Below are 27,179 nucleotides of genomic sequence, written 5' to 3' on the forward strand. Positions count from 1 at the left end.
CAATGGCATAAAAATATTCAGCCTAGGCCAGGGAATACCACCCCCACTTTGCAGGCGACATGAGCAAGGCCCACATGCCGACTATAATAGGGGCTCTTGCTCAGCTCTATAGAGGAGGCCTGTGGAACCTCAGGCAGGAGGGGAAATGGTGGGGGAGGAGAGGCTGGGGAGAAGAGAGACTTGCCTCTGATCCTGGCAATATACAGCAGAAGGAAATGCATGCTAAACTGAGGCTCACGCAAAATGCCACAGAAGGGCAGAGGAGCAGCTCTGGAAAGGTTGCAAAGGGTTAGGTGGGGAGGGCATTGCAGGCAGATGGAATGGTGCGCGCATGGGCTCTGAGATGTGAAAGTAGGTGCCTGGTCAGAGGCACAGAGGTGGTGTGGGGAGGCTGGAGTGTGAGGTGTGTGGAGGGACCTGGAGGAGCTGGGCCAGACTGGGGAGAGCACCACACACAGTCCTTGCTCCGACTTTGACTTGGTTCTGTGGACACTGGGGGTCCAGTGGAGGATTTTTAGGCAGGGAGTAACAGACCTGCAGAGGGTCTCCAAAGCCATTTTACAATGTGAGAGTTCACGGAGCCGGTTAGCGCCCAAACCGCTGTGCAAAGCCAGGGGCTTGAAATACCGGGCCTCTCCATCTCCCACTACACCAAGCTGCTTTGCGGATGATGTGCCCTCTCTTACTCTTTTCATCTGTCTTCTCTAATTCCCTGTCCCGGGCCTTGGGTCTGCCTGGGGTGTTCCTGCAGTCCACACAGGGTTGTTGAGCTCTGCTGAGACCCAGGCAGACCTAATGTTTGCTTTTCAACCCCGTGGTGGTCTGGGCAGTGCAGCCCCAGCGGAAGATGGAAATGAGCAGGAAGGGAGGGTGTCAGTCTTGTCCAGTGAGAAAGAAGGCAGAGCAGGGCCAGGCTCTTGGAAAAGGGAGCAACACGCGCAGGTTCTGTGGGTCGCAGAGGGGAGGTTTCTCTTGGGGCTGGGTGTGTGTGCATGGGGGGAGGGGCGCTCTGCTTGCCTTGTTGAGCTACCTCCAGGACAAGCCTGTTAATTCACAACCCTTTTCCAGAGAACCTACTAGAACTAGGCCTGGGGAGAGGCCCTGAGGGGGAGTATCTTTGTCCAAAGGGCACCAGAGAGTAGGGGCCTGCTTGACCCAAGCTGCAGCAAAGGCTGAAGTCCATGGGTCCAAGCCCAGACTCTGGCACTGATTCTCAGTAGGTGCGCCTCCACATTTATTGAGCACCTCTGAGACAGGCACTGAACAAGGCCCTGGGGCACCAAGATAAGAGTCACAGTCTTAGCCATCACGGGGCGACAAGCCCTGTAAACACATAAACGGAGGACTTATCTGCTAGGGCCGCAGTGAGACATCACCAATAAAAGATGTAGCCATACAGCGCACCAACTGCTCCACAGTATATGCTGGAAAACAGCCCAGGAGGCAAGGCTCAGGATAGGAAATAAAGTTAGGGGTGTGGCCGAGTTCCAGCCTGGACTCTGCTTGTCCTGGCTCTGAACCTCCGTGTTTGTTCTTAACCTTGAGGTCCGCCGTGTGCTGAGGAATCACTTCGGAATGCTTGCTAGAAGAAAGACTCCTGAGTGCGACTTCACCGAATCAGAAGGCTGAAGATAGGGCCCTGAAGCTGCATTTACACCCGCCCCTCCCCCCAGGGCAATTCTGAAGTTGGCAGGCTCGCACCCTAGTTGGAGAAGTACTGCTTAATAAGAGATAATGACCTGGCCCAGCCATAGGTCAGGCGAACCATCCAAGAGCTAACAAGCAACCCGCGTGAAAGCGCCTTGTGAATCTGAGAACAAACCAATTCTTTGCAAAGACTAGTAAACCAACAATCCAAATAATATCCAAAAAAATCTAAGTAATAATAATAGTAAAAGAACTGGGGAGCGCACTGCGAACACGGTGCAGTCCACTCCGGCGCAGTCGGTGCGACTGTCTCTTTAAGGCTCCCCGGCCCAACCCAGTCTCTCCTACCGAGGGGCGTGCCGCCCGGCCGGCGGCGCGTGCGTGCTGGCAGCCGTCGGCCGGCAGGGCCTCCCAGCCCGGCGGTCGCGGCGGCGCGACGCCGGCGCTTGTTGCGTGCGCGCCTGGCCCCGCCCCCTGCCCGCCCCTTCCCCTCCCTCTCCGCGGGCCTACCCCGCCCGTGCGGTACAGCTGGCCCAGTGACGCGGGCTCAGCCGCCGCCGCCGCCACGACCGCCGCGTTCTATTCTCCTCAGCCGGCGACAGCCTTGCCTCCTGCCTCCCGCCTCCTCCTCCTCCTCCTCCCGCCGCGCCAGCCAGACCGGCACGCTGGGCCTCGCTTAGAACCCGGAGGGCTGCGGGCGCGCGCAGGCGGCGGAGCAGATCCCGGCGCCGCGGAGGCTGCGAGCGCCCCCCTCCCGGAGGTCGCCGCGCTGTTCCCCGGGTGAGTTGTCACCGCGGCAGGGGTGCAGGCATTGTGTCCCTGGCGCGCCCGGCCGGCTGTCAGGGGCGCGGGGCCGGCGCGCGCCGCCCGGAGGGACGCGGGGGAGCCCGGCGTCGGCTGCCCTCGGCGCTGGCCCCGCTGTCACCCGGCCGGCCGGCCGCGAGCCCCGCGCTGGCGTGGGCCGCCCGGGCGCGGTGCCGGGAGGGCGGCGGGGGCCTGTGCGAGGCCGGGGGGAGGACCGGACGGCCGGTGTGCGGCAAGGGCTTGGTGGCCGGGGTCGTGCTCCCCGCCCGGGAGTTCGGGGGACAGCCCCCACTCTGCAGGTCGCTGGAGAGGAGGTGGCGGAGGCCCCCTTTCTTTATTACTCTTCTCACTGCCTCCTCCGGCCGACTAAAGCTGCGGGCCCTGCGCCGGCACGGGGGCTTGGCGGCTTCCGAGGAAGCCGTGGAGCCCGGGTGGGGAGTGCCGGAGCTTTCTGGAGCCCCCGCGCCTCGTCTCGTCTTGTATCTCAGAAACTTCTTCTTATCCGGGCTGAGACTCACCGAAACCACTTCCTGTTTGTATATGTAGACTTTCTTTTTTACTCCTGGTTTTTAGAGACTCCAGATAATTAGCGCAAGTCCGACCCTCCCGCAGTGTTGTGGCGGTGGGGCTCCGGGGCTGCGGAAGTGGAAGAAGTTATCTTAAACGAGATTAGGCGGGGGAGGTGGTTTTGGGAACCCTGAGACCCGGGAGGGAAGAGGCGTCAAAAGGAAGTCCTGGGCTGGTTCGAGGGAAGTTCGCGTCTTGGCACAGAGGCCTGATGCTGCTGTTCCCACAGAATGTTCTCTCGGTGGCAGGCGGCATGCTGGGCTTTGTTGCTCTTGCTAACTAGGCTCGTGTGTGCTTTGTAGAGAGGTGCGGTAAAAGGACCCAGTTCAATTAAATCATAGGTGTTTACTCCCCTTCTAGATCTGCAGAGGTGGGAAGTGTGTCTTTCCTTTTCACAGTGGTTAATTCATTTCTTGCTCTTTAAATCTCTCTGGTTTAAAATATGCATATAGATGATGCATACACACACCTTTTCTGTTTTGGGAATTCCACACCCAAATTGTCACCATCTAGTGGAGGCTAGTAGAGACATGCGCTTGGCATTGAGTTCTGAATTTTCTGGGCTTTGGTTTAGCTAGATGCATATTCAACCAGAATGAAAAATTTCAGAGTTTGGGGGGGGAGATATGTCTATCTCCCCCTCAATAAAGGAGGTATTTAACAGTGTAACAGTAATAGCAATAGTAGGGAAAAGTTATTGAGGATTTACTGTTTACCAAGCTTTGTGCTAAGCTTAATCTCATTTAATAAATAACAAACTTTTGAGATAGATATTGTTGTTATTCCCATTTTTCCAGTCAAGACAAAAGCCAGACAAATTCAGTAGCTTGCCCAAGGTCACAAAGGTAGCTCATGGTGGAGCCCACACTCTTAACTACCAGATTGTACTGTTAGTTTCTAGTTTGCTTACTTTTTGTTAAAATTGAAACTGGAGGCTTTCCAGAACATTTTCAAAGCACTACTTCTTCAGGATATGTCTCAGATCACGAGCATCCTTAACTCTTTCTCCAAGGTACACGTTTATGGTATGCTTGCACAGCATTCTTCTGTTCATCCATTTATTCTTTCATTCAGTACTCACAGGTATTTATGTGATACAGAATGTATGCCAGGTGCTGTGCTAGATATTGGGGATACTGCAGCAAATAAGTCAGAACTCAACCATGCCCTTAAGTACTTCACAGTCTATAAGTCAGTTTATTTTGGTTTGTTAATTTTCACTCGTGGCTATTTGCTGCTTAAGGAGCTTCTGCCCAATGAGTTAAACAGAGGACAGTAGTGGTATGAGGCCTGATAGAGAGGACTTCCTGTCCACAAATTGACTTTTTGGATACTGTAGTAGAAATGGCACATGAAACAAATCCTCACCTACAGCTAGATGGGAACAGGTCTCTGGGTACTCAGAGTAGGGCTGCCCACCATCTGCCCTGCAGTATTTAAATCCTGAGATCAAAACCACTGTTAAATGACAGAGTTCAACTTATTTGCTGAGGCCTGGCTTCTCAAAGCTCAGAATTAGGGCACACAGAAAGAAAAGGAAGAAAAGTAGAATTAGGTGTTACAGATGCAGGCTGTCAGATGAAGAGACCTCAGCACTTTGTCTGGTTGCCTGGCAGGTCTCCATCATGTGGGGATTGAACATGTGCTCTTATGTGATGGTGCGTCTCCTGGCAGGGGATTTCCTCCTTTGCTGTTACTGGGGCAGCAATTCCTACAGCTACCCTCTCCCTCCATACACATACCCATGCACCCTCCAAAGGTAATAATTCACTTGACTTCTTAAAAGTAAGAACTTCTTTCTAGTTTGTTGCTACTGAGCATTGTTTCACTCCATGCTTTCTCATCCCCTAGATAAAAACCTGCCTTTTGTTTCAAATCTTTCCTTGTGCTCTTTTTCCATATCTTTAGCTCTTCTGACAACCAGGTAACTAATGGTATCTGTCTGTGAAGTTGGAGAATTACAGGATCTTTAAAAAAATTAGTGAGTCACGTAATCTTCCTCATTTCTGTACCAAAACAAGTGAACTGGGGAGAATGTCTTTAGCAGAGCCACTTGCAGGCAGAGAAAGAAAGCCAGGCAACACATGTGCTTTTCTTTCTCCTCCGGTTCCCATTTCCAAGGACACTTCACGGAGAGGTAGCAGCAGGGCTGTAATGGCCCTTACAGGCCTGAAATCCCCCCTTACAGGCCTGAATGTCAGCAGATGCACTGGGCCCGGTTGTGTAATTGCCTTGCATGAAGCATTTTACTGAACTCCTGAGTTGACATGTGATCTCCTAGTTGAAGCTGACAAGCAGGGTTCATTTTTCCCCCTTCTATCTGCCTGGGCAGTAGAGAAGTCTTGTTTAGGGGGCATTCCTTCAAGCAATAGGAGAAAGATGAGAAGGAGCAAATAGAGGAACAAGCCCAGTCCCCCCACTTCCCCCACTTTTTTTTTTAGAACTTTGAAAGCAAATGCTGCTCCTGTGCAGACTTGAGTGTTGAGGGTTAGGACACTTAGGTTAAGGGTAAACATTGGGACAAATGCATATATGATAATAGAGATGCTTTCTCCTCAAGATGGCTTCAGTCTGGTGGCCACCCACATATCCGACCAAAGTGAGACTTCATGTAGTGGAATGGCTTTTTAAAAATTAATATTCTTAAGTTATGTTGCCACATTTCAGGAAACTTGGAAACCAGAGCAGTGAGAAATAATGCCTGTAATGTGGGAAGGGGTAGTTCCATGTTGGTGGGAGTGAAGGATGCGGCTTGAGGTTGGGGCTGGGGGTTTTGTGATGGTATTTGAAGCTGCTGACAGCTGTGGATCTGAGACCAGTGAAGCAATTTCAGGACAGCACTGGGGAGACTGTCCTTGAGCATCAAGATCTGTTCACTCCCACCCTGGTTTGGATTCAAGGCAACAGCCATTGTTCCCTGGGATGATTGTAAGTTCTGGAGTGTCTCTGTGTAAAAACCTTTATCTGTAAAAGCAGAGGTGCTGGGGAAAGAGGTGCCTCTTACAAGTCTTAGGTTTTAGTGGCAGAGCCTGCCAGGTACCTGTGAATGTTTCCTTTTTCTTGTGCTCACGTGTGTTTGACCATGTCCTTTTTCTTCCCTTTTACTCCTTTGGCCAAGAAACCAGCAGGGTTCCTCTATTAGCGCTCTCATCCTCTGGTTCTTACCTGAGTCTGAAAGTCTCCACTCTGCTGGTAGACTTTGCAGTGACATCGAGCCGGGTCACTTCAGCTGTGAAAGGCCACCTGTGCTATTGTTAGGGCTGGGGGACAGTTGAGTGTGTGCGAAGGTGCTAGTATAGCAACAGCAGAAAATGCAGCTGTAGTGAGAACTAAATGGGTTTCACAGACTCTGGTGTTGCTGTGATGTATTCTGCCTCTCTGGTTCTTACATCTCAAAAAAGGAAAATAGCCACCCTTGAAACATCTGAAGGCTGCCTGCCAGGAATCAGAAACAGGATATTATTGAAGCATTTTTCTCAAGCAGAAACAGATGTAGTACCCTGTTACTGTCGCCAGTGTTAGTAGATCCTTAAAATTACGTGATAGCAGTGTGCCCTTAAATGTACTCTCCCTCTTCCCCATACACAAGTGTTATACTTTTGGGCAGGGCCTCATTGCTTGATTTGGGAAAGTTAGCCTGGTATTCCTGATGACTGTAATAGCCTCTCAGTGGGTTTGCAGACTGCAGAGGTGGTGACTGACAATTCTTTATTACTCAGAAGAGAATCTTCTGTGGTGAGAAGTTAAAAGATTGAGGATTCTTTTCTCCTCTGGTTGGGTATTGCACACAAAACCTCAGAGAAGAGACACGAATAGGGGCTCTTTCCCAGCTGCCTTTCTTTCTTACCATCCTTTCTTGGGGAGGGGGAGCTTCTAATCTTTCCAAATCCAACCTCCTGCCAGCAGTGACTTGGCCTCACCCACAGAAGACTAAGATGAGAGTGTGGAATTGCCCTGTGTGTAGACTCTCCTTGCTGAAATTTGGGTAGACTAGCCTTCAGCTTCTGACAAAGCCAGTAAAAGGAAGCTGGCTTGTGGGAATGTGGTATAGAAGTCTGTTTATCCCATTTTTCCTTCTTTGGGTTGTTCTCCGTTGATCTCAATAAACTAGGTGGCTGGAAGTTTTAAAAAGGGAACTTGAACACAAGAACCAGGTGGTTTTACTTATTTTGCATTTTAAATTGAGCCAAGGCAGACTGAGGGAAGACTGAGGGGGATTTTTTTATTTTTTTTAATCGTCAGTACACTATGACAAGCTTACGGAAAGCTTGGAAAATAAAGGGGGAAAAATCACCGTGATTCTGCCATCCTAACACAAACATCATTTCCATGTATTCTACTTTTTCTATCTTTTATTGATAATCCCTGTATATTTAATTTTTTGTTCTATTTTTTTTCATTTAGCATTATACCATAAGCATTTTCCTAATTGTGGCACATAGCCTTTATGGTTATTTTTAAGGCTTTATAATATTCCATCAAATAGATCACCTATGATTTAAATATCCCCTCTTTATACATCTAGATTATTTCTAAGTCTGCACAAGGGGATTTTTTCTTTGAGAGGTGATTTTATTTTGTCATACATTTTTTTTTAAAAGAGCTTTATTGAGACATTATATGTTAAAAAATTCATCCCTTTAAAGTGTACAATTCAGTGGATTTTAGTGTGTTTACAAAGTTGTATAACCATCGCCATAATCTAATTTTAGAACATTTCATCACCCCCAAAAGAAACCCCATTAGTAGTATTCCTCTACAATGCCCTCGGCCCATGGCCACCACTAATCTACTCTCTCTCTATAGTTAACCTGTTTGGACATTTCATATAAACAGAATTATACAATATGTGGTCTTTAGTAGTCGGCTTCTTTAACTTAACATAATGTTGTTGAGGTTTATCCGTGTCGTAGCATGTATCTACTTCATTCCACTTTATTGCTGAATAATCTGTTGTATAGACATACCACATTTTGTTTGTTCATTCATCAGTTAGTGGACATTTGGATTGTGTCTGTTTTCTGGTTATTATGAGTAATGTTGCTATGAACATCTATGTATAAGGTTTTATGTGGACATGTGTTTTCGTTTCTCAGGGAGAGAATTTAAAAGCTGCATCCATATTTCTGCTTTGGAGTTAACATTCTACTTGGTTATGCAGTTTGGGGAAGAACAGTGTTACAGCAAAATCTCTTGATCCTGTAGTTTTGAGGATATTCTCCTGAATTAAGAAAAGATATTATGAAAAAAATTAATCATGTGTTTATGAAGTTTGAACTTTCCAGTAGCATTATTTCCGAATCTTTGGTGCAAAACTTTAAACAGTAGTGAGAGTTGACAGATGCAGTAGTGCCTAAATTCATTGCACATGTACTACTGCTTTAAAAAAAAAAACGGATTTTCAGTGTGAAGCCTCAGTTCTAAAACGTGCCATTGTGTTTTATGGAGAGAACTTTGCCATGAACCTCGTAGAGCCTTCCTTATCAAATGTAGTTTATAGTTCTCAGAAGCTTTTTCTTTCCTTGTGAAAAATTCCATGCCAGGGTTCTGTGCACCTGCTTGGAGGCTTCTGCTAGGCTGGGGAGTGGAATGCTTACTGAATAGATAGCCAACCAGCGAGGTAGGGGGAGGGAGAGGGCTGTGAGTGCGATTAAAATGTGGGTCTGAGAAAGAATGCTCTTGAGGACAGCTCTCACAGGGCTTTTGCTGGTGGACCTCAGTTGCACCTGAGGTTAAAAATATACATCATGCCAGACACAAAGAGGAACAGATGGTGCTGCTGGGAGTGTTATTTCCTCTACAGGATCTGCCCCTGGGTGGTTTTACATCCTACCAGCTGTATTACTGAAATAATACAATGCCTCCCTTTACCCTTGTCCTAATTGGAACTACCAGCATTCATGATCAATAGCTGGTCTTGCTTTCCCTGCTCCTAGATCCCTACCAAAATCTCTTGAAAGTATGCATGTGCAGGTGACTGGATTGTTTTTATCAGCAGGTCCAGATGGTTCTACCCTAGAGAAACGTGGGACACAGGGCACACGCATGCCCTTTTGTCCGGCACAAGCCAGACAAAAACCAGGAACCTGAATTTTCTTCTCCTATACCTGTATTAGGCTCCTGTACCTGGAGCCAAACCCAAGGGATTGGTTCTTCCAGAAAGTTCCCTCGTGGGGGTGTGTATGTGTGTGTGTGTGTAAGTAAATATGTGTGAATGTAGCCATAACATCCCTGCCACAATTCATTGCCAAAAGTTTTGGATTTGGAGTGGGCTCTCCCTGTTAAGGCAAGTTCTATTCCCAAGTCCTCAGAGGCTCAAAAGGCTCTGAGACAAGATTCTTATCTGAAGATTCGAATTTTGTAGTGGAGTGTCCACGTGTTGCCAAAACTCCTTGCACAGCAAACTAAGTATGTGACGAGAGAGACTATGTAGGCTCATGAAATGCCAGAGTTAGAAGGATGGGACTTGGAAGATCATCTCATTCTACCTGCTCACTTTATAGAAAGGAAAAATGGAAAATGGATGCTCAGAGCTGACTTGCTTTTGAATGGTGACAAGGCCAGGGGAGAAGCCAGGGCTCTTGAGCCCTAGTCTACTGCTTGTTCTACCCTGGTGTGATCAACTTCTTTTCTCCTCTGGGCCTGTCCCACGAAAGGGGGTTGGGATCCCAGCAGGATGTGTGGTTCGTATTGTTAGGACAAGTTCAAGCCCCTTCTGTAATTATGGTTTTGTGTCTAATAGTGAAATTACAAAGGAGAATGAGTCTTTAAGGGAAGAACTGTTTTTAAAATGGGTGCTGTTTGCAGGGTGAACGTACTTAACTATTTTATCTTTGTCCTGTGCTTCTTTGCAATTCAAAAAATGCCACCTGACTCTAGGCCAGTGGGACATGTTCTCTGAGTCATTTTCTCCTTTGAGTCCCCCTGCCTAGGTGGACAGTGGCAGGTGCTGGTGGCATCCTAGGTGTAGTAGGACTGCCTGATAATTGAGAAGATGCTGTTTGGGAGGGCTAATGTCCCCTTCCTCCCACCCCATTAGCAGACCAGAACCCTTCATGACTATGGTTCTGATTTCCTCAGGTTTATTTTATGTGAGATCCCAAATTCATCCAAGTACAGTGTGAAAACACATCTCTGACCAGCCAGAAATAAGCTTCCTAGGCTGAGGTCATATGTGTTAGCTTTTCCCATCCCAGAAAGTCAGTGAGCAGTTTTATGTTCACTGGGTGCTGCTCTTTCAGTTGGCATGCTCAAGACATTTCTAGAGAATTAACGAATGGTATGTTGGCTGGTCCACACCTTTATCAATCCTTGATTCCCATCTGCCTCTAGGTATAAACTCTGCCATGGGAGGGCCATCTACCTCCTCGTTTTAGTTCTGTGGGGATTTTGCTTGTTACACAGTAGGATGGCAAGAAAAACAGGCTCTGGGTTTCGTTGAGTTTCATAACAGTTCATTGGTCCATCTTTTTTTCTCTCTACATGCACCTTCAAGTCGTAATTTGTGAGCTGATAATCTGGTTGGGCTGTGACATCAGGCTGGTGGGAGGTGGGTCAATGGTTGCTGCAGAAACCAAAAGGAAGTAAATCTAGTCATTTCTGTAGCGAGTATTTAGTGAGTGCCTGTGTTCGGTGCTTGGTATAGAGTTGTGAACAAAGAACAAAATAGACACAATACTTGCCCTCATGGAGTTAACAGTCTGGGGAATACCCATGGGTTATTTAATTTGAGAGTAGTATTGGAGGAATCTGTTGTGTAAAGTAGGCTTTCAGCTTGACTACTCTGAAGGAGTTGCTCTAGTGTTTTCAGTGACACTTGTGCTCCAACCCAGCAATCACCCTGGAAGGGACAAGGGCTTAGAGAATTCCCCTGCCGTAAGACAGCACATTGCCTTTCTCTGCAGAGTGAGCTAAGTCTAGGAGTTTGGTCTAGTGTGAAGATTCCTGTATTCCAGCTTTAACTAATCAGTTTTTAGTGTGGGAATGTTTTCTGACCCTGGAATATCTTCTTTATTTTTAATTAAGAGAGAAAAGCAGATGTGGGTTCAACAGTGAGAAATTGGGAGAAGGGAAATAGGATCAGTGACGTGAAAGCCATAGGGAATCCTTTTTCTCCCATCTCCAAGCCTCAACTTTAGATGTAGTTGTTGATTTGTGATCTCTCTTTTCCTGATATATCTGTGCATTATAACCTGCTGGGGGCAGTAAGGACCTAGTACAATCCTGCACAAATAAAGCTCCCAATAAATGTACATCCACGTATATTTTGCCTCTGTGGGTAGCCATCTCTGTATAAACTGAGATTGGAAATCCCCAGACATCGGTGACTGTCTCATCTACTTCTTTGTACTCAGCTCCTTGATAGTTGGTTGGTTGATAAGTGATTGACCAGGTGTAGAGAATTAAAATAAAAAGGGAGAGAGAGCAAGGTGGGAGGATGTGAAGGAAATAGGATATTGGAGGTGGTCCAAAATGTTTTAGCAAGGCCAGTCAAAAACAAACTACAGGGCCCATTACGAATTATGATCCAAGACCAGAAAGTCACCCCTGCTAATTTTCAGGTGCAGGTCTTTGTGTCTAGAACTCTGTCATTCTTTCAAAAGCCTCAGGAGGCATCAGTCATGCCTTAAATCCAGCTCACACATGTGCATCTGCAGTTCGGCCTTCTGTACTTCTCTCTCACTCCGTGTATCCACTGTGAATCCGGTTGTAGGCCAGTAGTTAACACGGGATGGCTTGTTTCTGTTTGTTCTCCAGAATGGAGCTCTTTTGGGGGTTGTATTACTTCTGGAATTATAAAATATAATTTTGTGGGTCATCTCCTTTGAAAGTCTTTGTATGCTTTTGAAAAATCACATCTTTGAAAGAAGGGCTGCTCTCTACAGATGCTGACTGCTTTTCTTGGGATGTATGCGAGCAACAGTAGAAGGAACAGATTTCAGAGCCTTTGGTGTTGGTAAAACTTTCAGTGAATAGCAACAAGGTAGGTATTTTTCAAGCAACACATCTGAACTCATTTATTAATTTAACAAGTATTTATTGAATGTTCTTTCCCATATAATCATCTCCCTACAGGGATTCTTTGCAGCTCACAGTCTAACAAATTTTTTGAGTTGTTCTCCAGCATTTTGGTTAGTCTTTTCCCCTCGTAGATTTCAAGCCTCTTGAGGATGGAAGGGCTAGTTTAAGTTTCCTCTGTATTTACTATGCAGGCTGGGCATCTTTTTTGATAACAATAAAGATTTCTTCATTTTACAATGTGCTTTCACATAAGATATCATATTAATACTATGAGGAAAGTTTTAGTCCCATTTTACAAATGGGAAAACCAAGACCTTTGGTAAGCGGGAGACCTTTAGCAGTGACTGTACTTATAAATAGTGACACTGAGTCAGCTGGGACTCAAGCTGAATCACACATTGGTGCCTCATGCTGGAAAATAGGAAACCTCCTATTGCAGACTTGATAAATTTTAACTTGCTCATGAAAAGTGGTAAAACCACCCCTTTCCTGGTTTCCCAGCCCCATCTCAATACAGATTCTGTCAAGGTTGGTATGTCAGTATGTTTTTGTGTACTGATGGGACAAAAATGTGCAAGTGTACGTAATTCGTCTCCTAACTAAGGAAAAGCATTCCCATATAGTCAGGGGCTTTTATTTTTATTTTTTGGAGGAAGGAGGAGGCCATACGGATAAAACCCTGGTATCTAGAAATCCATGCAGTTTTCACTTATTAAAGGTTCCAGTTGGGGGTAAGCCAGAACAGAAATTCTGGGTTCTTTGGGTTCTAAGGGATCTGTGATGGGGATTTTGAGCAGCTTTGCAAACTTACGCTATATTAGGCATTGTTTGCAATCTTCATTATCTCTTTCTGCAGCTGTCTTCTCAGTCCAGGCAGCTGCGGTAGGTCCAGGGCCTCCCTGAGATGCCCCCCATGCTATTTCCAAAGGGTCACTGTCTTTGCCTCAGAACTCACGAGGGCTCCCGAAGGAACGTCCTTCCTTTGGCTGCTGACGCGGGAGCCCAGCGTTCCCTGTAGGGGAGGCTCCACCTCCTCTTCCCATTGTTCTGCCCTTGTTTTCAGAGGCAGAAGATGAGCCTGTGTGGGCAGTGAGGAGGTTAGAGGTGAAGGTCACGCCTCACCCATGACAGCTTAGATTTGAAGAAACATAAAGCAGTGCTAATGGTGCTGGGGCAGGGTGTGCTTGGACTGCCCTGTGTTTTCCATTTAGTTGGGAAAGTAGAGGAGTAAGAGTGGCTGTGGGCCAGGTATAGTTTCCCCCTTTCCTATGATGAGAGCAGATGATTGTCTTAAGAAGTGGGTACTGAGGGGTAGGCAGTGGAGGATGGCGGCCTTGGAGTCAGACTGACCCTGCTTTCAGTCTCAGCTCAGCCACTTACCAGCTGTGTGACCTTGAGCAAATGTAACCTCTCTCATCTTGTTTTATCATTTATAAAATGGAGATGATGATGTTAATTAACACTTCCTGTCTCTAGAAGGGTAGCTACCAAAATATTGGGGTGGGAAACTGTGGTGGGGAATGCTGGGGTGATGAAAGGTAACAAAATAACTTCTTAAACTTTCTTTTTGTGTCATTTGAATTTTTCACTATTGGCATGTATAAATTAAATAACTTATTAAAGTTATGTTTAAAAGTACCCCTTCATGGGGGCTGGCCCCGTGGCCGAGTGGTTAAGTTCGCGCGCTCCGCTGCAGGCGGCCCAGTGTTTCGTTGGTTTGAATCCTGGGCGCGGACATGGCACTGCTCATCAAGCTACGCTGAGGCAGCGTCCCACATGCCACAACTAGGTGGACCCACAAGAAAGAATATACAACTATGTAACGGCGGGGGGCTTTGGGGAGAAAAAGGAAAAAAATAAAATCTTTAAAAAAAAAAAATACCCCTTCATGGGACTGTTATGAAAATAAAATAAAATGGGATTTTAAAACGCTAGGTACAGTGTCTGACAACTAAAAGATACTCAAATGGTAGTTCATTTGGGGAAGAAGTGATATGAAGTAGTTGACCGTTGCTTTTGTAGTGGTAGATTTTCCATCTGGCGTGTGTGGCTGTGGGTAAGTCTCTTTGTTAAGCCCCAGCTTCTTCAGCTGAAAATGGTGGTTAACAGGAGTATCTGCTACATAGAGTTTGGGGCAGACATGTAAAATAGTTGGCCTGGTATCTGGTGCATAGTCAGTGCTCAGTAAATTTTAACTTATCAGCTGTTATTCTCACAACTGTGCTGGAAGCAAGGAGGGAGTTATGCCCACTTCACACAGTGGAAAGTGAGACACAGAGTAATTTAGTGACTTGTCTTGAGGCCACATGTTGAGTTAGCATCAGAAATAGGGCTGATGCCTGTATGGTCTCCCTGGTATTTTAGCTCTTGCCTTGTCATCCCGGGTAGCAAAGAATGGAGGCCTCACAGGTGGGCAGTCACAAAGCGCTGGCCGGGGCTCCACATGTGAAATGCAGCACTGGTCTGGACAGAGGGAATTTATCTAGGGTCACTTTGGTGGGGCTGAGCGAGGGGGAGAGGCCAGCTTAGGACCACATCCCTTTCTCCACTTTCTGAGGCAGATGGACCGCATCAAGAATGACAAAAGGGTGGAGGTTATTTCCTCTCTCTCTCTTTTCTTCCACATCCTCCTGGCTTGGCAAGTGGTAGACTCCTTACCACTACCCTTGTTATGGGTTCAGGCCTCTGAACTCCTTCAGGTCCAGAAAATTCAGGTCTTGCTTTCTCCGTTAAACTACCCTGCTGCTGGAGTCCACACTGATAGCCTCACAGCCCTGAGTCTGCTCATCTCTCTCTCTTTCATTCTGGAAGGCCCACACAAGGACGGGCTCAGCTTCTCTAGGGCAAGGCCTCTCTCCACGCCGCTTAGGTACTGCCCTGACTTCCCACCTGCTCCAGAACTATCTGGCTGTTTGTGGGGCTGAATGGTTGAGTTGAAGCCAGACTTGGTGGGAAATAGGTTTTGAATTTCACTATTGGGCACCTGTTCTGTATGTTTACATTTTGAGAGGAAAAAACTCAGAGTGATTTCTGCCCAGGATTGTTTCCAGAGAGTGAGAGATTCTCATCTTCAAACTCAGTCCTGGGGCAGAGCTGTGATGCCCCAACTTCTCACCTTGGGTTTGTACAGTGTGCTTCTCACCCTTACCCTTTCGGTTTTCTCTTTACCGGACTTTACTGCATTTGCCTGCTCCCTTCTTCACAGGGGACATGGAATACTTACCCATTGGTGAAAAATACGGGCAATGCAATATCAGAAGTTTTACCAATTTAAGGTTGCCTAGTAGACTGGAAGGAATGTGCATAGTTGTACAGACTCTTGCACTTGATAGTTTTTGTATTGTTTTCCTGTGTTTCAAATACACCCTTTTCCAAATTTGCATTTAATGGTGGTTGGCAAACCTTGTAGTCCATTTTTCTTTGGAATATATCCTTGCTCGAGGTATTGGGTTCACATATTGTAATTCTCTATTAGGATCTGAAGAGTATGCGGGGGCTGCTCTTGAGGCACTCACTTTTCATTACTAGATACCAACCAAGTCACTGCACCTCCAGACAAGTCCCCTCTGACCCCCAACCTGATTTCTTTTTCTTATTTATGACAGTCTGAAGGCCTCCAGTGAAGTGCATCCAAGTGCTTCCTGTTGGCTTGGCAAAAGGAGGACCCTTGGAGGATCTTAAAAATCTTGTGGAAAGGACCCTCCTAGTCCTAGCTAATTGCAAAATGAGACTCTTGATTGGAGAAGCCACCCTCTTACCTGCTTTATGAAAACCCCTCTAAAGCACAAGTTGTTTAGGCTATTTATCACATTTCTGTAGTACTTATCTGGTTTTTGAAGATAGACTTGCTTAAATTAATTTTAGTTTTAAGAGTGATGACTGGAAGTTTTGGAGTTTATTTGAGGCCTAATCATGAATTTGCAGGAGCAGCTTCAGGGTACCAAGGAGAGAGGAATGGCATGCTGCCTTGGAGCTGTCATCTACAATGCCGCCTTTTGGGAACCATATTTTAGGCAGTCCCTAGCCTATGCGAAGTCGTGCCTGGGCCTTATCAGAAATGAACCAGATGGTGCTTCTAGTAAAACTGGCAGATGTTCTTGCTATCAGAATTAATTAGAAATTTTTATGTGTAAATGTGGAATTATGGGAATCTTCCTTTTGGGGTTTTAGTTGCATGTGGAAGTACTACCCTAACCTTACAGAGGCCTTTATTTATGCCTTGCTTTTGGGCAGAAGTGACTCTTAGCTCTGTCTTTCCATCCCCTCTGGTTGCTTTTTCTCACCAAATGGATCATTTGAGTTATATAAGGTGACCAGTCCTCTCTCTAGAGTAATTTGAAGGATGCTTATGGGACTGTGTGCCCAGAATGTACCTACTATACGGATAATGTGGTGACTAAAATGGTCATCATTTGAGTCACTCCTTTGGATTAAACACTTGGATGTAGCAGGTGTGATACCTAGAAGGAGAGACTGTCAGAGTCACAGAGCCCAGAAAAGAAAGAAGAGGAACAATCCCATGGGGAGAGGGAAAGGCAGGAAGTGTATTGAGTGCTTGCTCTGTGCCAGGTGCTGTACCTAGGTGAGCTTATCTTCACTTTATAGGTGAGAAAACCAAGCTCTAAAAAGCCAAGTACTGTAATTTACTGTGTTGGAGCTAGAATCAAGGTTGGCGTGATTCCAAAGCCTGTGTTTTTTTCATGGCAGAAAAAATATATGTGGATTAGGAACTTGGGGTAGAGGATAAGGTTAGTGAGGGAGACAGAGAACAAATGCCTGGAGAGAGGAGGGCAGTGCCAAGTGGGAACTGCAGTGGAAGGGTGCTTGGGAGTGGATGGTCCTGGGTGAAGGGTGTGGAAAGGAGAGGTTGGTTAGCAAAAATAAACTGAAGTGGAAAAGAAGAGAATAAAACGTTGGGATATTGTTTGGAGGGGAACTTACCATTGGATGATGGAAGCTTTTCCCTGAGGGAAGCTCAGTAGGGTTTGTTTGGGGCCCGGAGGACCAGATAGCCTCTGTAATTAGGCAGGTGGCAGTTGGGCCCCCACAGGAAGCCTTTTAATCCCTGGTATTTATAGACTGGCCTGTACTCTACTGAAAGGCTACTCCCATTTCACTTAGCAAAGGCAGCATTATCTACTTTTGAAACACCGCATTTATGGATCCCCATTTAGCCCAGCAGGAGGTACTGGGTAATGTTCCATTATATTATCCTTATTCCCTGCTGCCTCAGAGGTTGTGCAGGGACCGTTCTGCCATTTCCCTGTAAGTGACCTCTGGCTGCTCCCTGTCCCACAGATGCTTCTTTTCCTTTCAGGGATGAGTTGGAATCACGACTGGGAAAGGTAGCCCCCTTGTCTCTGTGTTGAAGGTAGCCAGAAATTCCCTAGAATGATGATTCGGATTTGTTCCCCAGCTTCTCGCCACAAGGCTGGAGTTGCTCTGTTTACAGCATGGCCAACCCTACATTCAGTCCAATTCAACGGTGATTTATTGACACCTGATAGTGTGAGTGTGTGGGGTGGTATGCAAAGATGACTGAGACAGGTCTCTGACCTAATGAGGGAGACTGATGAGTAAGCAGCTCCAATGATCAGGTTAGTTTCTTTTCCTCATGGCAGGAAGTGTCGATAAATTTCCAGTCTTTTCTAACTTAAATGGTTATTGTGAGGACTGAGTTTATTAATAATGAATTGAGACTGCTTCAAAAAATATAAAGCTAGAGATTCATGCAGAACTTTCTTAATATTACAAGGTAGACTCATAATAAAAGATAACACGTATTGAGTGCTTTCTTTATGCCAGACACTCTTCTGAGTGCTTTCTATGTGTTAGCTTATTTAATCTTCACAGCAACTTTGAAGTAGGTTGCTTATATCATACCTGTTTTACAGTTGTGAGAATTCATGCCAAAAGAGGATAAAACACCTGCCTGTGATGGCATAGCTGGTAAGTAGCAGAGCCAGGCAGTCTGAACTCTTGGCTGCACAGTGTGACCTCTGTAAAGACCCTGCAGAAGTCAGGGAACAGAGGGGGTCCCACCTCAAGGGGAGGCAGCAGGCCAGGACTTACCCTCAGAGAGCAGAAAGGAGCAGGGAAAGGTCAGGCTGGTACCAAGAAAGCATCAGCATTTCTGCACAACAAAATTAAATTAGTGAAACCATTTCTGAACTTGGAGCCATCTTTCTTGGATAATACAATTGAGAGAGATAATGTAAGCCTAGGAGGAAGAACAAAGTTGGTGAGTTCATATATACAGATGGACACTTATTGACTCCGACTGAAACACAGAAAGGCAAAACCTTAAAGGGATTGCATCTTTATTCAATTTACACGAGTGCAGAGACCCAGGCAATGTGCTTTGCGTTGGGTCAACAGCTTTTTTTTTTGAGGAAGATTAGCCCTGAGCTAACTGCTGCCAATCCTCCTCTTTTTGCTGAGGAAGACTGGTCCTGAGCTAACATCTGTGCCCATCTTCCTCTCCTTCATACGTGGGACGCCTACCATAGCATGGGTTTTGCCAAGCGGTGCCGTGTCTGCACCCTGGATTCGAACTGGTGAACCTCAGGCCGCCGAGGAGCGGAACGTGCAAACTTAACCGCTGCACCGCTGGGTTAGTCCCTCAACAGCTTTTTTAACATGCGGTGCTTATGACTGAACGTGATTACGTCTCATTAACAGTTCAGGGGAATTAGCCATCAACATCTAATCACTTGGTTCCCAAATCTTGCATTGGCTTCAGAAGTTTCCTAGAATTCCCCAAAGCAGTATCTCTCAAAATGTGTTTTAGAATCACCTTACCCACCCTACACCTTGGGAATCAGTTCTCTTGTGGATGGGGCCCTGGCATCCGCATATTAGACAAGCTTCCTGGGCCGGCCTGGTGGCGCAGTGGTTAAATGCACACGTCCACTTCGGTGGCTCGGGGTTCGCTGGTTCGGATCCCGGGTGCGGACATGGCACTGCTTGGCAAGCCATGCTGTGGTAGGCATCCCACATATAAAGTAGAGGAAGATGGCCATGGATGTTAGCTCAGGGCCAGTCTTCCTCAGCAAAAAGAGGAGGATTGGCAGCAGATGTTAGCTCAGGGCTAATCTTCCTCAAAAAAATAAATAAATAAATAAAAGATAGTTGTTAAAAAAAAAAAAACAAGCTTCCCTCTGCTTAGTTCTGAAGTAGATCTGGGAAGCCAAGTACAAGCCTGTCTCAAGAGAGTGTGGAGCTGCAAGCAGCAGTGTCAACAATCTTCAAAGCTTCCTGTTTTCTTTTTATAATGAATGGGAATTTTGCCTCCTATTCCATAATACATCCAGGATAATTTTAATATTTAAAATGAATTACGTTATCTAACATGAAATAAATTTGAACCTCTACCAAGATTGTATGCTTTAGGGTCCAACTGCTCAGTTTATAATCTTGGCCTCATGAATTGCTATCTGTATGACCTTGGGCAAGTTATTTAACCTCTCTGTGCCTTGTCTAAAAATGGAGATGATAATAGTGCTTACCTTTTAAGGTTGTGAGGGTTAAATAAGATATTAGATGGAAAATGCTTAGATCCATGCACCATGGTTAAGCGGCCAAGTACCAGTTATTAATAATGATGCTATTATTGTTATCCTGAGGTTTCATGTTACTGGGAGTATGACCACCCAGTTATAGAATCCTGCAAGATGACAAAACATCCCTCTCCCCGTTGACACAGCCAGGCCACAGGCTTATAGAAGACCTTTTACCATCCATAGGAGTCCTGAACAGAGCACTGGGAAAATGCTTTGTGATAACAGATATCCTCAGGTCACATGCTGGCCTTAGTTCTCCAAGCCCCCTGTGTGAAGGATGTAGCATGACTGTTCTCAGGTAGTCAGAGTCTTTTACAGGTGGGAGGGAAGTACTTGTTTTTTAGAAAATATCAGAGAATCCATCAAGTTCTTTTAACCAACAGCTGTTCTCTCTTCAATCTGGGCTCTTTTTTCCCCTTATTCTTATTTAATGGTTAGGGCTAAATTGTACTTTTCCTTTGTAAAGGTGCATGTCTCAAATTTGTTTCCCCCATTAAATAACTTGTTTTTAAAAAATTTAATAAATCACAAGTTATACTTGTTTCTTGGAGAAAGATTAGGAAATATAAATTACTTGGGGTCATGGAGGGAGAAATCACCTGTGATTTTTCTTCCAGAGCTCACCACTGTTCACCTGTTATTGTGTTGTTTCTGTCTAGTCTAGGATGGTCAGAGATGGCAGAGTGGCTGGCAGGTGTCAGACTTCAGAGAGAGGGGCTGCATTTCTGGGACCCAGCCTGGCTCTCCTGTGTCTCGTAGCCTTACACCAGGCAGCCCTACTTTAGGACAAGCACTTGGCAACACCCTTGTCCTCCAAGTGTCCTCTCCCCTTCAGAGCAGTACTGTGGAAAGCTGACTTTTTGTTTCCAGTGGTGCTGCATACTCAAGCAGTTTTGGCCTGATTCATGTTGATTCTGCTCTCCTGGTTTTCTACTCATTTTTCACATAACCAGGTGGTGAGAGATCTTGGGCCTCTTTTTTCTGTAGGAACTGGTACTGGCTCTCAGGGTGATACACTCCTCATCCCTCCTCCCTCACAGATGGAGCTGGGAGGGCTCTGCCTAGGAGGAAAACTCATTGCTAAGGAGACACTGCCTCAAGGCTTTTTAAATGTAATGCTTCCTTCCTGTTTTCTCCTCTTCCCAGAATAGGAGCTGCCAGTAAAACTTTAGTGCAGGACTGTTGAGATGTATTTATTACTGTAGTGATGGACAAAAGAATTGTCAGCTCCTCTTCTCCTTATCTTCTCATCGATCCCCTTCACCCCCTTGCAAATGGGAATTATAGGAAATTACAACTAGCATAAAAAACCGTGGGCAGATGGGAAGGAAGGAATGTGTAACCTCCATTCCCGGAAACAGGCAGAATGGCTGAGCTGTGACTGACCTTAGCATTTGGCGTTCAGTGAGCCAAAGCATGGCCTGAAGATAATGTCACCATCTGGGAATTGAAACCCGAGTCTTCCTGCTCTCTGACTTCTGTGTTGTCATGACACCCCTCTTCCGAGCCCCTCCTGTGTAGTCCGTAACTAGCCCCTGCCACTTCTTTATTCTCTTGCTGAACCAGGTTCGTTTTTGCCCATTGAAACACTGAGTCAACGAGAATCCAGCAGAGAGAGGGTTTTAATCACAAGGCAGCCAAGTGAGGAAGCAAAAGAATGGGTCTCAAATCCCCCTCCCCAAAAATGGGGACTTGGAGATATTTATCGGGTAAGGGGCAAGGTGTGGAGATAGATGACTGGAGATGAGGAGAGGTGAGGTAATTGATGATCTGCGCAATCATAGTCAAACTTCATGCCTCTCTATAGGATGCGTGTTCACAAAATGGCAGTATTAGCATGATCTCAGGGTGGAGTTTTTAGCCTCTTGACGTCAAAAGATCACTTACCGGGCATCTCTGGGGGCCCACTTGATGGGTTGGTGGTCTCAACTGGCCTGAACTGGACAAGGGGATCCTAATTCCTGAAAAACAGGCTCAAACACCCATTACCATGGTGACCCAGGCACCGGAGAAGTGTTATCTATAGGAACCTAGTGAGAGTCAGATAGCATATTGCCTAAGCAGCACAGTTAGCAATGGGCGGGTGAACAACAAAAACCTATAATCAGTAATTGCAAAAAAGAAAAAAACTTTAGTTACTAGCTCGCTTATCATCAATGGCTAACTGTTTACTGGTTTTGGTTCTGTAGGTTTCTGTCAGCAACACCCTGGCCAGACCTCATCATCCTGTCTGGCCTCCTTGGCTGCTTTAGGTTCATCTCCCATGAACATTGTTCTTATCTCAAGTGAGACTAAGTAAGAGAATGAAGCCCTATGTGTGGGAGGTAGTATCACCATCCTCTCCCATGGTGGCAGTACTCCGTGCGGGTGAGGACCAAGTGTTCTGGCACCTCTCACATAGTAGGCCTTTAGTAAATGCTTGTGGAATTGAGTTAGGTCATGTTTCCTGTTCAAGGACATTTATTGGCTCCCCACTACTTGCTGATCCGAAGTCGATTTTTTCTGCCTGTTTTTCATGGCTGTACAAACTAGCCTTCTGTAAGTGTTCAGTTGAATACTTAATAGTTTGTGGAATAACCAGAGTCTGCTATGTGATAGATACTAGAGAAACCATCCAAATTGTCCCTTGCCCCGAAGGATCTCAAATGGAATTTTTTTCCGTTCTTTCCTGATTCTTGGCCTCTCTCTTCCTTTCCCCACCCCACCCCACCCCATCCCTCCCCAATTTTTCTTGCTTACTTCAGCCTTCTAGCCCGAGAAATTCCCTCTTTCCTTCTCCATACTTAATCAGCCCTCAAGGCTTTCAGGTCAGATCTCTCTTTCTTTTTTGTTTTTTTTGGTTTTTGTTTTTACTGAGGAAGATTTGCCGTGAGCTAACATCCACTACCAATCTTCCTCTTTTTGCCTGTAAGCCGGCACGGCATCACGGCCTCTGGCAGATGAGTGGTGTAGGTCCACGCCCGAAAGCCAAACCTGGGCCCCTGAAGCACAGTGTGCCGAACTTAACCACCAGGCCACCAGGCTGGCTGGCTCTTTCTTTCTTGATAAGGCTCTGTTTGGTTGTCTTAGGTTTGGATTCATTTCTCTCTTTTTCTCATTATTTTGTCCATAACTCACAAGTAGATGCTGCTTGTTCTTCCTTATTTTCTAGTTATTTGTACCTCATTCTTCAGCATTTTATTGGCCCTGCATAGAATACTGAAATAGATACTCCTACCTATTGTGTGCCTTGAGTGTTTGCTCTCTGGGTGTGCAGCCTCTCCAACTCCATTGAAAGTTCCTTGTGGGCTGGGGCCTGTGCCTTCTGTGCATTTTGCAAGCTATAATAGACAGCTGTAAGGAAGTGATGATACATGGGGCAGGCAAAGGTGAACTGTTGGAGGTGAAGGGTGATTCAGCAGTGCTTTGAGAATGTGGTTCCTCATAGGATTTTGGAAGGCCTAAGCATAGCGGGGGCTGGAGGCCAGAAGACCATCCAGGAGATTTAGGACTCTGGAAACCAAAACCTGAAGAGAAAATGGAAAGGGCAGGAAGGGCCAGGCTTGTCCCCCATGAGTTTGTCCCATTCTGAGATTCTCTTGAAACCTCGGTTCACGTGGAAATGTGTTCATCCTAGACATTAACCAGGGTTCTTGGGAAATTGTGGTGAGGCCAGATGCCTGTGTGATGAGTCCTTCCAAAAGGAGGGTGTGAAAGGTGGCTGGCTGTAGGGAAGCTTATTGCTTAAGGGAATAGACCATTAGGGGCAACAGTGAGCAGACCTGTTGGACTGAGGATTTGATTTATTTGTATTAATGGCATTTGTATTGATTCTTCTGAGATGTTTGGGGACTTGAATGTTTTCTGCAAATACAAACATTTTCTTTCTTTGCTTTGTCACTGATCAGTTTTACAAGCTTATGTTGCATTTTTTCTTGTAATAATAGAATCTTGCATGAAATTAAAAGCAGTGTTTTCTTCTTCTGATGTGGGCAGAATTGTAAGAATCTTGCCGACTTTTCCCACATTTCCCTTTTGTTTCTCAGACCCACTGAGGACTGTGAAACAGGTTAGTAACGTCTGTGGACTGGGACCAGTTTCAGCCAGCTAAATTCTGTGTAATCCAGTTTAAATCTGTGGGGGCACATCTAAACTTACTGGAATTCTAGGTAGGAAGTGTGGTTGCAAAGGCAAAGCCATTTAATTGTAGGTTATATGAAAATAAAACCAGCTTGAATTTTCTTCTCACAAACTTTCTCTGAAACACCTCTTTAGATCTTTTATTTTTGGCAAATGGGTTTCAGGGTGGTAGCCTCATTACTGTTGTGATGGAGGGGTATACTAAGCCAGTGGGTGATTTCCCAGAATCTTGAGCCTTTGAAAAATGCTATTCCTTTTAGAAAATAGTAAGTACAGAAGCCGGGCTGCCTGTCTCAGATTTATACCGTCTTCCCCTTCTATTCTCAGCTAGTAAATAGTGTGGGCTCAGTCTGCTTGAAAACATAATGGCTTAAATTTGTTTAAATTGTCTGCAGCAGTTTGTAATAAAGTTTAGCCCTTTGATGAAGATGGTGATGATGGTGGTGGTGGTGGTGGTGGTGTTAATGGTACTGGTACTGGTACTGGTACTGGTAACAGACACTCAGCAGCAGGTACCCTGATTGAATTGTGAGCTAGTTCTTTCTAAGGCTCCCAGGAAGAAAATCGCTACCTCACTTTAGATGTGACGGACTTAGTGTTAAGTAGAGGAGGAAGCAGGCGTGGAGTGTAGAATAATCATCTGCCCCAGAGGTTACACTCCAGAAAAGTACTTTGAAGGAAGTTGTGTGTTTTCTGTTTGGAATGGGGTGTGGGGCTTCTTTTGAGAAGGTTTTTACAATAGTTTAATGGTTCCTCTGGAACTCATAGCAGGATTCTTTTTCCACCCTCTCCTGTCTTAACAGCTGCTTTTTCCCCTAGGGGAACATTCATCTGTTTTAAAACGCAGACAGAAAACAAGAAGTTCTCTCAAACAGTGAGTTTTGGAAATCAGAACTGCGTTTGTCTTTTAGGAGGGCAAATTCTAAAGGGTCATTGTTTGGTTAGAATAGAAGGACGTCTGGCTGTAGTGCTTCCCCCACCATGCCCCCAATGCACACGATACACACACACGCACGCACGCACACACACACCTCCACCCAGAGGTTCCTTATGGCAGATGTGAAGGAGTTTAGGACACAAGATGCCCATTATGGCCCCTTTGTTGATTTTCAGCCCCTGAGTAAGTCAGTTTTTCTAGCAGGTCGCTTTTCTTGCCCTGAATGTCCACGTCTAGGGTCCTGGACTGGTGTTGGCCCTGAAGGCCAGGATGCTTCAGGCCTTGAAGCTGAGGTTCACCAGGCATCTAGGTGAGGTTAGTAAATGGGCTTAACCCTACTGCCCTTTAGCTTCTTTCTGCACAATTTTAACCAGCTAGCTGGTTGTTGACATGCATTTTGTTTTGTTATGAGAACAGGAATTCTGTTTTGCAGTTGAATAACTGTGCCTTCTATTTAGATTCTATAGAGGGTTACACTCAAAAAGCTAATGAGTACTTTCTTCCACTCTGCACACACTCTGATCCAGAGTGGGTGGCAGGCTGGAGGCTGGGGGAATCTTCATAGACCAAGTGCTGTTGAAGGCGGAATATCGAATGACAGTAAGGGTAGCTGTGCCCTGAAACTCCAGTGGCTTGGCCTCCTGGCTGATGGCCCATCCTCCAAGGGTAGGCCCACAGGGAGGCCTTCAGCTTCCCTGAAATGCCGGCTTCTCACTGCTAGGTTAGTGTGAGCAGCCAGAGGAGGGGGTGGGCTTCCTGGAGAGGGTTGAGAGGCTTAGTTAAGCCTGCCTAGTTTGGCAGCAGCGCAGACTTGCCTCCTGTTTCTGTGTTGGCTGATAATTCCCTTCAGCTCTCAAAACAGACCTTTTTCATTTCCATGGGGGATACATCTTTGCTAAAAAACACCCCCCCAAAAACTACAACCTACTTTGAATATTGCTGTGTGTGCTTTCCCCCTCGGTTCCGAAAGAGGCAGGTAGCCACTCCTGTGTTTTCATGAGCTGCTCCTGCCACATTGGAGTTCCTGGAGACTAATTCTGCTAGACTTCCTAATCTGGTGGAGGGCTGGACATGAGCCATTCTTTGGGTGCTCAGCTTGGACAGAACATAGTGGAGAACAGTGCTGGGGCTGGCACTTTATCTGAGAGGGCTCAGTGGTCCTTTTCTGATTGGTAGATATTTGAGAGAACTTTGCTTAGTCAAGAGGTAGGAGAAGTGACTTCTGGTTCAGCATTGACAAGCCCTGTGTCCCTGGGCAAGTCATGGCCCCTCTCTAGGCCTCAGTTTCTCCCTCTTAAAGTGGATAGATTGGACTTTACAAAATGACCCAGAGTTCCTTTAGGCAATGGTATGTTAGGGTCCCAAGACAAACCATGAGTCTGCTCCTGATGAAGGTGACCAGAGGAAGCAAAGGCTGGGACAGAACAACTTGCAGTTCCCGGTTCTGTTTTGCCTCCAGGCTTTTGCACATGTTCCCTTTCCTTGGAATGCCCTGCCCTTGCTTTACCCACCTTTTTCTGCTCTACCTGGCTAACACCCTCCTAAAGTCAGTGTCAGCTTACACTGCTGTTTGCCCCCATGCTGGTTGGTGTGTCCCTCCTCTGTGCTGCCATATTGCTTGGGCTCAGGACTTACCTGACTCTGTTACTGTCTATTTCCTTATTCTTCCTGACCCTACTGTGAGCTTCCTCAGGGCAGACTGTCTGCTGTCACCACTGTATCCCCAGTTGGCTGGTGCGGTCCCTGGAATGTGGTGTATATGCAGAGAATGGTTAAATGACCCCTCCTAGGCCATGCCCTAGTGCACTCTGGGAGCTATTCTGGGTCTCCTCCCACCCCCACCTCACCTAGGCACTCCTTCTGATGAGCTGTGTGTGGGTGCTGGAGAACCTTGGATGATGCTGAGAGTTGTTCTTGGGGTTGGTCTTATTGTGGCAAAGCATTGGGTGGTGTTGCTGCCTGGCTCCCAGGGTGCTCTTTGAGATGTTGCTTTCACCTAGGATGGGCCTGGACTTTGCCCTGCTCCTTCCCATCTCCAGCCCTGGGGGAGGGGCAGGCAGGCACGTGCAGATTTCTGTCTCTGCCAGCTGCCTGGGGCTGGGCCATCTGCTGCTTGTGGCAGTGGGTGGGGCGAGCCCAGCCTAATCTCCTTTGCTGCACTGACTGCTCCGTGGAGTCTAGCCCCCCTTCTGCCCACGTTCTGCCCTCTGTTCAGCGCTCCCTTTATCGTGGTCTTGCTTTGTTCCAGCTGCTGCCCCCCACCACTATGCTAGGAGAATCCTTGCTGCGTTTTTGTTTACTCTGTATGTGTGAATTGCCCTTTAGCCCATGCTCCCAAGAATCTTTATGTAAGGTAAGACAGTGGCAGCAGCAAAAAAAAAATCTTTAGAAATGAAACTTTGGACCACTCTTGATCTCTGTTCAGATGCAAATGTTGAATCTCTTCCCAACAGTTTGTACCTTTGGGTTCACCACCCCTTTTTCCATCCCTCCTTCTGGGGAACCTTTGAACGATGGGGGTG

At 46.3% G+C, this 27,179-nt stretch overlaps 1 protein-coding gene across 1 annotated transcript in view; it reads left to right on the forward strand.

The window, feature by feature from the left end:
* Positions 1 to 2,177: 2,177 nt before the first annotated feature.
* SUSD6 (sushi domain containing 6) overlaps positions 2,178 to 27,179 on the forward strand; it is a 93,429-nt gene continuing 68,427 nt past the window's right edge. Inside the window, exon 1 of the mRNA XM_046647437.1 lies at positions 2,178 to 2,427. The gene's annotated coding sequence lies outside the window, so the exon portion shown is untranslated. The remainder of the gene's footprint in view (positions 2,428 to 27,179) is intronic.

Source organism: Equus quagga, chromosome 20 (genome assembly GCF_021613505.1).
Source record: "Equus quagga isolate Etosha38 chromosome 20, UCLA_HA_Equagga_1.0, whole genome shotgun sequence".
Taxonomy (NCBI): Eukaryota; Metazoa; Chordata; class Mammalia; order Perissodactyla; family Equidae; genus Equus; species Equus quagga.